At 52.3% G+C, this 11,479-nt stretch overlaps 1 long non-coding RNA gene across 1 annotated transcript; it reads right to left on the bottom strand.

Annotated features, from left to right (window-relative positions):
- Positions 1-2,110: 2,110 nt before the first annotated feature.
- On the bottom strand, positions 2,111-6,403 carry LOC134430271 (uncharacterized). Its single transcript, XR_010030786.1, has 2 exons — positions 6,255-6,403; positions 2,111-3,707 (listed from the first exon to the last, which is right to left on the bottom strand). It is a non-coding gene; the product is annotated as an uncharacterized LOC134430271 (long non-coding RNA).
- Positions 6,404-11,479: the final 5,076 nt, after the last annotated feature.

The following is an 11,479-nucleotide window of genomic DNA, read 5'->3' as shown; positions in this document are numbered from 1 at the left end:
GATTTTTGAGGGAATGCACTGGTGCAAGTGCACTGAGGCAGGAGAGGGCACTGGAGTGAGGTGCCCCAGGAGCAGCAGGAGATGGCGCTGGGGTGAGGTGCCCCAGGACAGGGCACTGAGGATGAGCTGCCCCAGGAGAGGGCACTGGGGTGAGGTGCCCCAGGAGCAGCAGGAGAGGGCACTGAGGATGAGGTGCCCAGGACAGGGCACTGGGGATGGACGAGGTGCCCCAGGAGCAGCAGGAGAGGGCACTGGGGTGAGGTGCCCCAGGAGCAGCAGGAGAGGGCACTGGGGATGAGATGCCCCAGGAGAGGGCACTGGGGATGGATGAGCTGCCCCAGGAGCAGCAGGAGATGGCACTGGGGTGAGGTGCCCCAGGAGCAGCAGGAGAGGGCACTGGGGATGGATGAGGTGCCCCAGGACAGGGCACTGGGGGTGGATGAGCTGCCCCAGGAGCTCCCCAGTGCTGGAGCAGACCCTGCTGCTGGCACTTGCTGGCTGCTGGGCCCTGCTGTCACTGCTGTCCCCTGAGAGGAGCCTTCCCCTGTCTCAAGTGCCAGATCTGTATCACCAGCTGCTCTCCAAGGCCTGGCAACGCTCAGTCTCAGACTGCAGACATTGCTCCAAAGAGTGACTGCAGGGTTTTTCCTGTCTCTGGTGCTACATCAGTGTGAGCAGCAAGCCGTGGCTGCTTTGATAACGAGCTTGCATTTACACAGCACCTGTCAGCTTGAAGGGAGCTCTGCTAAGTCAGCCCGAGCTGACAGAGCCCTGTCCAGGCTCTGCACGGCTCTGCCAGCCTGGCTGCTGCCTCATTACGTGCCTTGCCTCACTGGATGCAAACTGTTACCCAAAGTGTCCTTCACACAGGGAAAAAGAACAAATGGATGAGTAATATGTGCCTTGTGGTGCTGTGAATGTCCCCAGCACGTCTTTAATACCCAGATTTATTTGTGTCCTCGTGCCCTGGCCTCTCCTGCCCTGCAGAGGGAGGCTGGGGAGCTCAGGGGAGGAAGGAAGGCAAAAGTGCTCCAATGGATCTTCAGCAGAAGCACAGAACTCTGCCCTCCACACCTGGGGCAAGGCGGGACCCCTTGTTTTATTGATTTTAGTTGGTAAATACACAAAGCTGTGTGTTTGTCATCCACTTGTGCTTGACATGCGAGACTTACCCTGGTGCACTTGGACTCCTTGTTTTGCTGGAAAAACAAAGGAAAAAAACCTTCAAATTGTTCCCAGTGTCCTTGTCACCCACCACCAGAGCTGCAAAGAGTGGCCTGCTGAGCTCCCAGAGGTTCTGAGGGAAAGCCCTTCAGGAAAAGGAGGCGTTAAGGGCTGGGTTGGATTCTCTGAGCAGCCTGGGATGGTGGAACCTTGAAGATCCCTTCCAAACCAAACCATTCTATGGAAAGCTCCCAGGACTGGTTCTGGTGGTGATGAATTTCAAGAGAGGAAGGACGAGATGGACAAGAAAGCACAGAAAGCTGCACCAGGGCAGGGCTGGCCAGAGCCCCATCTGCAAACCTCCTGTGCTCTAGGCTGCAGCTGGAACGGTTTGGTTTGAGCTCGAGGGTGAGCTCAGCACTGAGCAGGACAACCTGGTTTGTGAGATGTTCAACCAGGAGTGGCTCTGGGAATAAACACCAGAGATTGGCACTGCTGAGAGGAGAGCTCAGCACCAGGGCAGGGGGAGATGGTGGCTGTGGCTTTGCTCTCTCCTGTGCTCTGTTCCTGTAGGAAAAACCATCAGCAAGAGGCTCCTGAATGCTTTTCCAAACAGAGAGAAGGGGCAGGCAGCTGAGAAATAATACAGGACAATAAATTCCTGAAATCTGCTACTAAATCTATCAAGGCGAATAATACATCCTGATGGGAGTGAGACGTTATTTGTTTTTTTGTTTTAAATTTGCCAGATCTCATTTCTTTTTGCATTTGTCTCAGGGAGGTGAGGACTTTGAAAAGGCAATTACAAGTGGTGAATGATTAGCGTTAGATGTGACACATTTATGCATCAAATATGTTTAACTGCATTAACCTTCAAGGAATTTACACTGACACCTTGAAAGATCTATCCTGTGCTCAGCCTGAAAAATCTGAGTTCTCCCTCAACTTCCATCTTATTTACATTCATTTTATTACTAAGTAAATGGGTCTAAAATATTAATGGAGTTTTTTACAGGTTCTGAGGGTGGTGTGGCAGGGGATTTGGAGGGAAGGAGGCGCGGCTGGGATTCTGTAGGGAGGGATTTTTGAGGGAATGCACTGGTGCAAGTGCACTGAAGCAAGGTTCGTTTCTGGTTTCTTCCCTGGCTGTCCCATCCTGACGGGAAGATGACTGAAGGGATGAGGTTACACAGCTCATTTATCCACTTTAGGGTTTAATTTCCTGCTAATAAGGTATTTAAACCTTCCAGAAAGCAGCTTGTGGTCTTTGTAGACTTTTAATCTTTACACATGATGAAGAAAGGAAGTACATGCTGGCAGAGGGTGCTTACTGCGGATTTTCAGGAGGTACTCGGGTCACTGCAGAGCTCCTCGTGCTGCTCCTCTCTGTTTGCAGTGTGGTCTCTGCTGGTGTACCCCATTTCCAGTGGTGCCCCCCTCTGCAGGGCAGCAGCTCCTCGGTGCTGGCTCAGCTCCATGCCTCTTGTGCTTCACTCCACTGAAATCTGGTTAGCTACGAGACAGACTCCGGTGGAATGAAGGACAACAGAACCCATGGATGTCCTTCCTCACTGCCCTGGAGACAGACTCCGGTGGGATGAAGGACAACAGAACCCATGGATGTCCTTCCTCACTGCCCTCCAGACAGACTCCAGTGGGATGAAGGCCAACAGAACCCATGGATGTCCTTCCTCACTGCCCTCCAGACAGATTCTGGTAGAATGAAGGACAACAGAACCCATGGGTGTCCTTCCTCACTGCCCTGGAGACAGACTCCGGTGGGATGAAGGCCAACAGAACCCATGGGTGTCCTTCCTCACTGCCCTCGGAGCACGGGCAGGGTTTGGGGTGCTTGGGGGTGTTAGGGAGGCCTGGCTGGTCAGGTGTGTGTGGAGGTGTGCACTCGGAGCTTGGAGGGGTTCTGTGGGCTGAAATCCTCCTTTTCCTTCCCCCCACACATCCCTGGTGCTCACCTCTGTAATTTAGCCTGGAGCACAGCAGCCACTTTGGCCACTTTGTCCTGTTCCTTGTGGGAGCAGCTGGCCCCGGGATGTGGCACATATTACTCACGTTCTGCATCTACTGAGGGCCCTCCAGCCACCAGGAGCTGGCAAATTAAAAACCAAAACCAGGAGCTCCTGCAAATTAACTGCTCAAGGCGGTGCTGTTGTCTTTCATGGTTTTACAAGGGAGGTGCGACCAGATGATGGCCAGGGTCCCTTCGCCTTAAACCCTGAATTTACAAACCCAAGGAATGCCTGGAGGCGATCTGCCTCAAGTGCTGGAGCTTTTTAAAGACCTCTGGCCATCCTGGGAGTGAGTTAAGGTACTGCTTCCCTTTAGCCCAGATAGGGGAGAGATAATCCCATTAATTTGGGAAGCCCGGACAGAGCAGGGAACTCAACCCTCTCCCAGCCAGGCTGCCCCTGTCTCTTCTGGGAGATGGGTCCTGGATTTCATGGGACTGCCCTGGGGCACCCTCAAGTTTTGAATAGTTAAAAACGCTCTAAAAGGTGTGCAGCCTCTTCCTGAGAGCTTCCCATCTGTGAAAGAGACAAAAATAATGAACATTAAGGCTATTAGGAATATTCCCTCATCAAAGTCCAACCCATCCCTTCATCTGTGCAGTGAAGATATTTCTGAGATTCCTGCAAAGGAATCTGATTATAGATTAAATATTTTACCTTATATAGACATAAAATTAATAAATAAGAATATAATGCATATCCTTAGCATTGCATTTTGCTTCTCCTCTAAAGAACCACAATCACCAAAACAAATCTACATCAAAACACACAAATTCCATGAATGAAATGGAAATTCTCCACATCCCAACAAGGAATTGCAAATGGTGTTTCCAGTTTGGGTGGCTTTGCCAAATGAAGCTCCCAGCTCCTCCCTCCTGGGAACCCCGGGGCTCTCAGGAGGGTCCAGCTCTCACTTTTGGCAAGTCTCCCACGCTCTTGGAGAACTTCAGATTTCCAATTTTAATTGGCTTACACTTCCCAGCTTGGGAAAAGAGAGGTTAGGGCGCAAAACTTGCCTTGAGGGCGAACTGCAACGTTTGCCTGCACTTGAATTTTAAAAAAACCAAAACCACCCAAAAGCCCAGCCCACAAACCCCAGCGCGGAGGTGCTGATGGACGATTTAGCAGAACAAATAGTTCGGGGTGTTTCTCTCTCGCTGTTAAAGGCAGAGCTCGGAGCCTCTCCCCGGCTGTGTCAGGACTTGTCGGGAGCTTTGGGTAAGCCCTGAGAAAGGGTGGCCTCGGCAGGAACCCATCAACCGAAATTCCTCCGTGCAATCCTGCCTGCTTTGAAACGCCTTTTATCGGGCAAGTTGGGACGGGCTCGCCCCTCAATGCCTCTGCCGAGCTGCGGGGCATTAACCCCTCGCAGCCCAGCTGCAGCCTCCTTCGGGAGCAGCTCACATCATTAAATCAAAGTGCTCATCAGCGGAATGGCACATCAAATCGATGCTAATAAAAACCCGAAATACCAGCCCCACCTCCAACGGCTCCCCTCACTCCTGAGCAGCCAATTTAAAGTGTGGGGAGTTGGGCTTTTTAAATTTTAATGAGATACCCCTTGATTTTTGCTTTTTGCTGGGGAGAAGTGTTGGGGGTCAGGCTGCAGCTTCACCTGAACAGCAGCAAAGGTCTGGTGCATCCTCACAAGGGCAAACCTTCAGCTAAAGGTCAGCTAAAATTGTGCTGGACTTGCCTGAACTTTAACGTGAGCAAGTGAGCAAACATTTCTGTGTTCCTTTGTCTGTGGGGGAGCCAAGGCAGATGCTCTGAGCATTGAAAGGGCTCTGCCTTCTCCCCAGGGATGGCAAACTCTGCAAACTCAGTGCCATGCCCTGCGTGCTCTGAGAAGTGCCAGGAGCTCCCCATCCTGAGAGAAAATACAAAATAAATTCTGTCCCTGGGTAGGGGCTCAGCTCTGACCCCCTGAATTCCAGAGTCAGCACTTCCACAGCCCCATCCAGGTGTGGTGCCCAGCAAGAGCCTTTGGGCTGCTCCTGCTCATTCAGAGGTTCCATTGTTATTTCCCTGCCTTTCTCGGACATTATCCTCTCACTTCTCCAAATGTTTTCCTTGCAATTGGCTACTATTTCTTTCAAAAGGGAAATTTCTCTTGGTTTTTGAGGAAGTTTTACCCCATAAGAATCAGTTACATTTGAAATTGGCTTTACCCCTTGCATTGCCCGTGGAGAGGAACCTGATTGCTCAGCAGCACTGAGGTCCAAGCTTCTGATTCTCTCTTGGAAAGTGAGAGAAGCCTTTGGACACTTTTGCTGGAACTCAGCAGCCAACACAAACAAGAGATCCACAGCAAGGGGCAGGGGCAGCCTGAGCCCCCGGTCCCTCTGATCCCAGAGACCAGGAGGGAGCTCACCCAAAGTAAGCGTCAGCATCCCATAGCACCACATCGCAATGACTTTGGACCTCAAAGACCTTGGCAAACTCAAACTAAAGCAGAATAAAATCATCTCCATAAGGCAAACTACCAAGTGTGACCATTTTCCAAATGTTTCACTTCTTAGGATACCACTGGATAAGGAACAATTTTAAGTGATTCACATAGAAAATCAAGAGAAGAGTCAACCGATTGAAAAGAAGTTAAATCCTTACAAATGGTGGCCTGGACAGCGGCTCAGGTCTGGTATTTGTCACACCAGTGCAAGTCCAGAGCAACTGCACAGTTGTGATTGAACCTGAGTGTTCTCAAACAGCAGCAGCCTCCACATTCCTGCTGCTTTGGGAACGTCTCCCCATGTACCATCAACTGCAGCTTTCAATACCTGTACCAGGACTTAAAACATCCCAGGAACTGCTTAGGAAGGTCTCACTTTTCCTTTCAGAAGCCACATCCTGGCCTCTGCTGCCCCGCAGCCAAGGGCAGCTCCTCGGTGTTTGTAGGGAACGAGCTGCACCCTGCCGCAGGAGCGGGTTAATTAGGGCAGCTCGTTAGCGCATCCTGCGCCCGTGTCCCCCAGGTGTCCCCATCCCTGCCCAGGTGTCCCCGGGCACGCCCTGCCCCAGGTGTCCCCGAGCCCTGCGGACACCGGAGGGTCGCTCACTCACCTGGCTCTGCTGGGCACGTCCCAGTCCCGTCCCGCGGCGCTGAACTCCAGCCAGAACAACAAAGCCAGGTTGGGGACACGAGGGACAGAGCTGGGGCTGGGGGCTGAGCTGGGGGCTCGGGCTGTGCTTGGAGCAGCCCCCGGGGGCGGGAGCCCGGCACAGCACGGTCCCGTCCCGGCCCCTCCCGGGCCCGCAGGTGCGGCTTTATCCCCGCGCTCACCTGCGGCCGCAGCCAATGGAGCTGCGGGCTCCTCCCTGCCCGGCCCGGCCCGCCCCGCGCTCCAAAAGCTCCCGAACGGCCCCAGAACTCGCCAGCCTGCCCTGCTGCTCCTCGTCCTGCGCTCCCGGGGCTTGGTATAAACCCAAAGTGTTAATCCAAAGTGTAGGAGAGCGTTTTCAATATGCCCACTTTCATTCTTGCCCCATCAGTTGCCTTTTTTAAACGCACCTCTCCATACAAGAAATATTTCATCTTACTTTTCCAAAGCTGTTAAAGAAATGGGAGATGTGTTGGCTCTTGAGTGCCCCGTGAGTGGTGAGATAGGGACTGTGATGTAACCCCTGTAAACTCATCATTCATGTGGCAGAACTGGCCTTTGGGGTATAAACCTGTACAGAATTCTGAGAGGAGAACTCTGGGAAATGCAGGGATGCTCTGTCCAAGGGCCTCCATGCTCTGGTTTTCATTTCCATTCTAAAGGAATCCCATTCATAGTGGGACTCTGTGTGTTCTGTGCCTCTCTGGAGCCTTCCTTTCCTTGCCCCTTTATCTCTGCCCTGCTTTGGCAGGGGGTGCCCACCCCTGGCTGGCACTGGGGCTGCCCTGCAGGGTGGGCACAGCAGGGTTTCCTGCCAGGCTCGAGGTGCCCATGCCTTGCATTTAGCCAAAACATCCTGGGAGGCAGAGCTCTGGGTCCTCTAGGTCTGCTCATCTGCACAAAGGGAAATATTCCAGCTGGTTTGCCCTTCCAGGGGAGGAGGGTGTAAATAACTAAATAACAAAAAAATAAACCTCACTGCTCTTTTGTTTTCTTTGTGTGCTAACAATGTACTCCTGTTCTTTCACACTGCTTTCAACTGCACACAAATTGTGATTTTCCTTTTGTTTATTGGGTAAATTGGAGTTTCCAAAGCCAGGCTGCTTTAGCAGTGACACAGGTCACAAGGTTTGCTGCTCTAAGTTGGGCTGTACTGACTTGCCCTGAGCAGCAGTTTCCAGCACAAGTGCCCACAGTCAGGAATGAAAATCTCTGATTTTTGCCCACATGTTTCAAGCACAGAGGTGAGCACATCACTCTATAAATGTGGCTCCTGCAGTACCTTCAGAGAAAAGGAAGTCAGTGTCTTTCATGTGACAAATAAGAACTGAAGGTTATCAGTGTTCATTGCCTGCTTTTATTTTCTCAGGGCTCTGTGAAACCAAGAGCCAAACCTGCCACAATTTTCACTCTGCACAGTTTGAAGCCGGCACTGTTGTTCTTTCAGATACAAATCGGTCCTTTTATTTGTTTTATCTCCTACTGGAAAATAACAAATACCTTTAAAGTTTACAGCTGCTGCTGTCAAGGACAGACAGGGAGGGACTGGCTGGGGCACAGGGAGCTGCAGGAATGTCCTGTTGTTCCATAATACCCAATTATGTCAACTACCCCTTCCTTTAAACTTTCAACACGTCCCCGTTAGGTGGGAAGAGCTGCCAGCACATCACGAAAGCGCTGCTGCACAGCCCAGCCCTGCTGATGGAAACGTGTCAGGGGATGGAGGCTCTGCCCCGCAGGCTCTGCAGGCACATTCCACCCCTCGGCTCCCGAGGAGCAAACCTGTGTGGTCTTGAAGCTTTGTCAGCTCTGACCTCTAAATTTGTCCCATAAATGGGATCAATTTACAGGGTCTGGAGGTCTGAGACATCAAACACGGCCCAGGGAAGCTCAGGGCCGCGTCTCCTGCAACTGCCCACTGTAAATCCACTCCACAAGCAGCTGGAGAAGAATCTCTCGGGGTTTTTCACTTTTGCCTCAGAAGTTTATGGCTGTGAAAATGTATTTATAAAGCAGCTGCTGCATGGGAGTGAGGGCTGGACAGAGTCCCAGAGTGTGCATTGCTGCTGTGCCCATGCCGGAGAGGGGCACCACGGAGCCCTGCTTTGATTGCCCTGCTCTCCCTGGCCGTGCTCAGCCCTTGCTGCCCCCTCCCTGGGCACTGCTCCCTCTCCCACGGGCACGACAGGCAGAGCAGCCCCTGGGGCCGCTCTGAATGGAGCCAGAGCTGCTGTTTGATCCTGGAGCAGCCCCTGCCTCCTGCCCTGCTCCTGGCCAGGGGGCTGTGGGAGCAGAGCAATTCCCAGCCAGTCCCTCCCCTCTGCTGCTCCTCTCTCTGCTCTCACCCAGCTTTTCTGGGAACAGCGAGAAACGCGTGCTCCAAAATTAACATTTCGAGCTTTGGAATCTTTTTGTCCAAGTGGTGGAGTCCCCATCTCTGGAATTGTTCTAAAGGTGTGGATGTGGCTCTCAAGGACATGGACTAGTGCTGGTGCTGGGCTGATGTTGGACTTGCTCTTAATGGTCTTTTTCAGCCTTAACAGTGCCATGATTCACTGTGTGATTCACCAGCCAAATCCCGAGGTGATAAACCAGGGAGGAGAAGGCAGCACAGCCTTTGAGTGTAGCTGAAATGGGCTCTTCTCATTCAGTGACTGGAAAAACAACAGCCCCCAAGCAGTGCTGGTGTGAGGCAGGTTTGTGGTGGAGATAAAATGATTATTTTTTCTTGGAACAACAGAAAAAGTGAATAAATTGGAGCGTTCAGGCCGTGCCAAGCCCGGGGCTGGTGCAGGTGGCGGGATGCAGTTGTGCTGCTCAAGTGAGCAAATCTGGAGCTGGAGCTCCTTGGGAAGACAATGAGGAGCCCCGGTGCCAACTCCTCCTCCCTGGGAGGATGGAGAATTCCTGTCCCAGCAGCGGGGCTGGGCAGGGCCCCCGCCCGGGCTCTGCAGGGCTCCCCAGGAGGAGGAGATTCAGCAGCTGCTGCCCCATCTCTGCTCAGCCCTTCCAGAGGGGCTGGCACGGGGGAAGGCCTTAAACAACCTTCAAAGGAAATAATTAGAGATTGATTTATACCTTAATTGTACAGCAGCATCCCAAGGCTCTGGAGGGAGCCAGGCCTGCTCTGCCTTTGAAGATCAGACAGAGTGGCTGTGTTTTAATTACTGGAGGGTTACCTGTGCTTTCTGTGTCTGCGAGAGGTCAAGAACTGAGATTTACAGTAAGTCCTGGATTTCTGCAGTGGAACAGAACTTTAGGAGACGATTTCCCCCACCACAGGGTCACTGATCAGACCAACAACCCTAACAGAGTGTTTGGCTGGGCAGCTCGTTGCTGTCAGGGAGTTTTACCTGTAAACTCTGTCTAAACCTGATTAACAAAGATATTTGTGCAGAGATGCATCCTCCAGACCCACCTGCTGCAGACATCGGGCACAATCAGCTCTGCAGCCCCAGTCAGGGCAGGATTAACCCCTCGCTGTGCCCACCCTCTGCTCTGGAGCTGCCTGTGGTGGTGAGGAGGCAGAATGAATCACCCTGCTGACAAAACTAATGCAGCAGTCATTTAAAAATAAACCTTTTAAGCTGATGTATGTGGTCTAAAGCCACCAGAGCATTGCTAAGGAGTGTATTTTTCAGTTTAATGTTTGCAAAAGGAAAAAAAAAAAAAGCAAGAAAAAAGTCTCAGCATCTGCTCTCACAGAGAATGAACTTTTAAGCAAAGGAGATGAAATTTCTGATTCCTCAGTGAATTTTAATGCCCTGAAAGAAACATTTTGCATTGCTTTAGCGTGCAGATCACTGGATGTCTCTGCCTCTGTGCACAGATGGGTTTTAGGAGCCCTGTTTGCCTTGTCCTGGGCTGGAATTTTGCCTCCCGTGCTCCCAAGCAAAGGAAAAACCTGATGGCAGAAGTTCAGGGCTGAGGAGGGAACACATAAGGCAGCTGATACAAGTGAGTCACAGGCACAGACAAACGTCTGCAGAGATCTCTGTTACTTATACTGCAGAAATGCACGGGGAAATTAAATTACACAGCAACTCTTTCCTGAAAATGTGGTGGTAACGTTCCTCCCTCTGCTCTGGAGTTCAAAACAATGCTAAAAAATTACATTCTGCAATTGCAGGCATTTTAAAGAGCCTGAAAACTCTGCAGGTGGTGGGATGACTTGTTTTCCAAGGAATTTGTGGGCCCCAGCCTTGGATCTTCTTCCTTGGTGAAACACAGACGTGGCGGAGGGCAAGCTTTGCTCTGCCCCCTGCACTGGGGGGTTTGCCAGCCTCTAGTGACAGATTCCCTGACTGGAGGGAAATGTTCCTCCCTCAGCCTTCAGGAAAGCAGCCCCGGACAGAGCAGGGTGGTTCTGTACTCACGCCAGCCTGGGCATTTTGGGAGAACTTGGGGTTCCTTGTGAAATGTTGAGTGTGGCTGCCCTGGGGTTGTGCAATCGCTGCTCCTGAGCTTGTGAGTGTGTGATCCCAAAAACACCAGAGAGCTCCTGGCTCCCTCTTCATAACTCTGCAAGTGCTGACAAAGCTGAGTTTCAAAATGTAGCAGTGCAAAACTTGGGCTTAATTTGTATCCTTGGTTTCTGGAGGCTTTTTCATCCCTTTCTGGCCTTTCTTGAATCCACTTCCTGATAAGCAGTGGGGATTTGTTTTTTCATGACATGATTTATCTTGTGATGAGTGAAGCTGAAAATACTGAGAGGTTCGTTTTCTGTTTGGGGGCTCTTTTTGTGTTTTTGCTGCCCAGAGACCTGGGACAGTGAAAGGTAAGGGGCTGGGATGAGATGCGATTTAAGGTGCTCCCACCCCAAACCACTCTGTGATTCCATAACCCAGGTTCTGGTCCAGCCCAGCCCCTCCCTGCCCCGTGCCCGTGGTGCCCATCCCGGGATGCCTGCCCTCCCTGCCCGTGCCCGTGCCCGCGGTGCCCATCCCGGGATGCCAGCCCTCCCTGCCCAGCCTGCGGGGATGCTCGGAGCCGTGCCGGGGCTCAGCGCCTTTCCCGCGGGCTGCGGAGCTGTTCCAGCACGCCCCGGGCTCCGCGGGGCTCTGTCGCCTCATTCCTGGCCTTTGTGCCGGGCTCGGAGCGCCGGGAGCAGCCCCAGCCCTTCCCTGCCCGGCAAGCAGCAACACGCCGGCTTATCTGAGCAGCAATTGCAGCCGGGGCCGGGCCCGC

This window comes from Melospiza melodia, chromosome 28 (assembly GCF_035770615.1).
Source record: "Melospiza melodia melodia isolate bMelMel2 chromosome 28, bMelMel2.pri, whole genome shotgun sequence".
Classification (NCBI taxonomy): Eukaryota; Metazoa; Chordata; class Aves; order Passeriformes; family Passerellidae; genus Melospiza; species Melospiza melodia.
The sequence above is the reverse complement of the archived record's forward strand: the minus strand, read 5'-3'. Positions and strand labels throughout refer to the sequence as shown.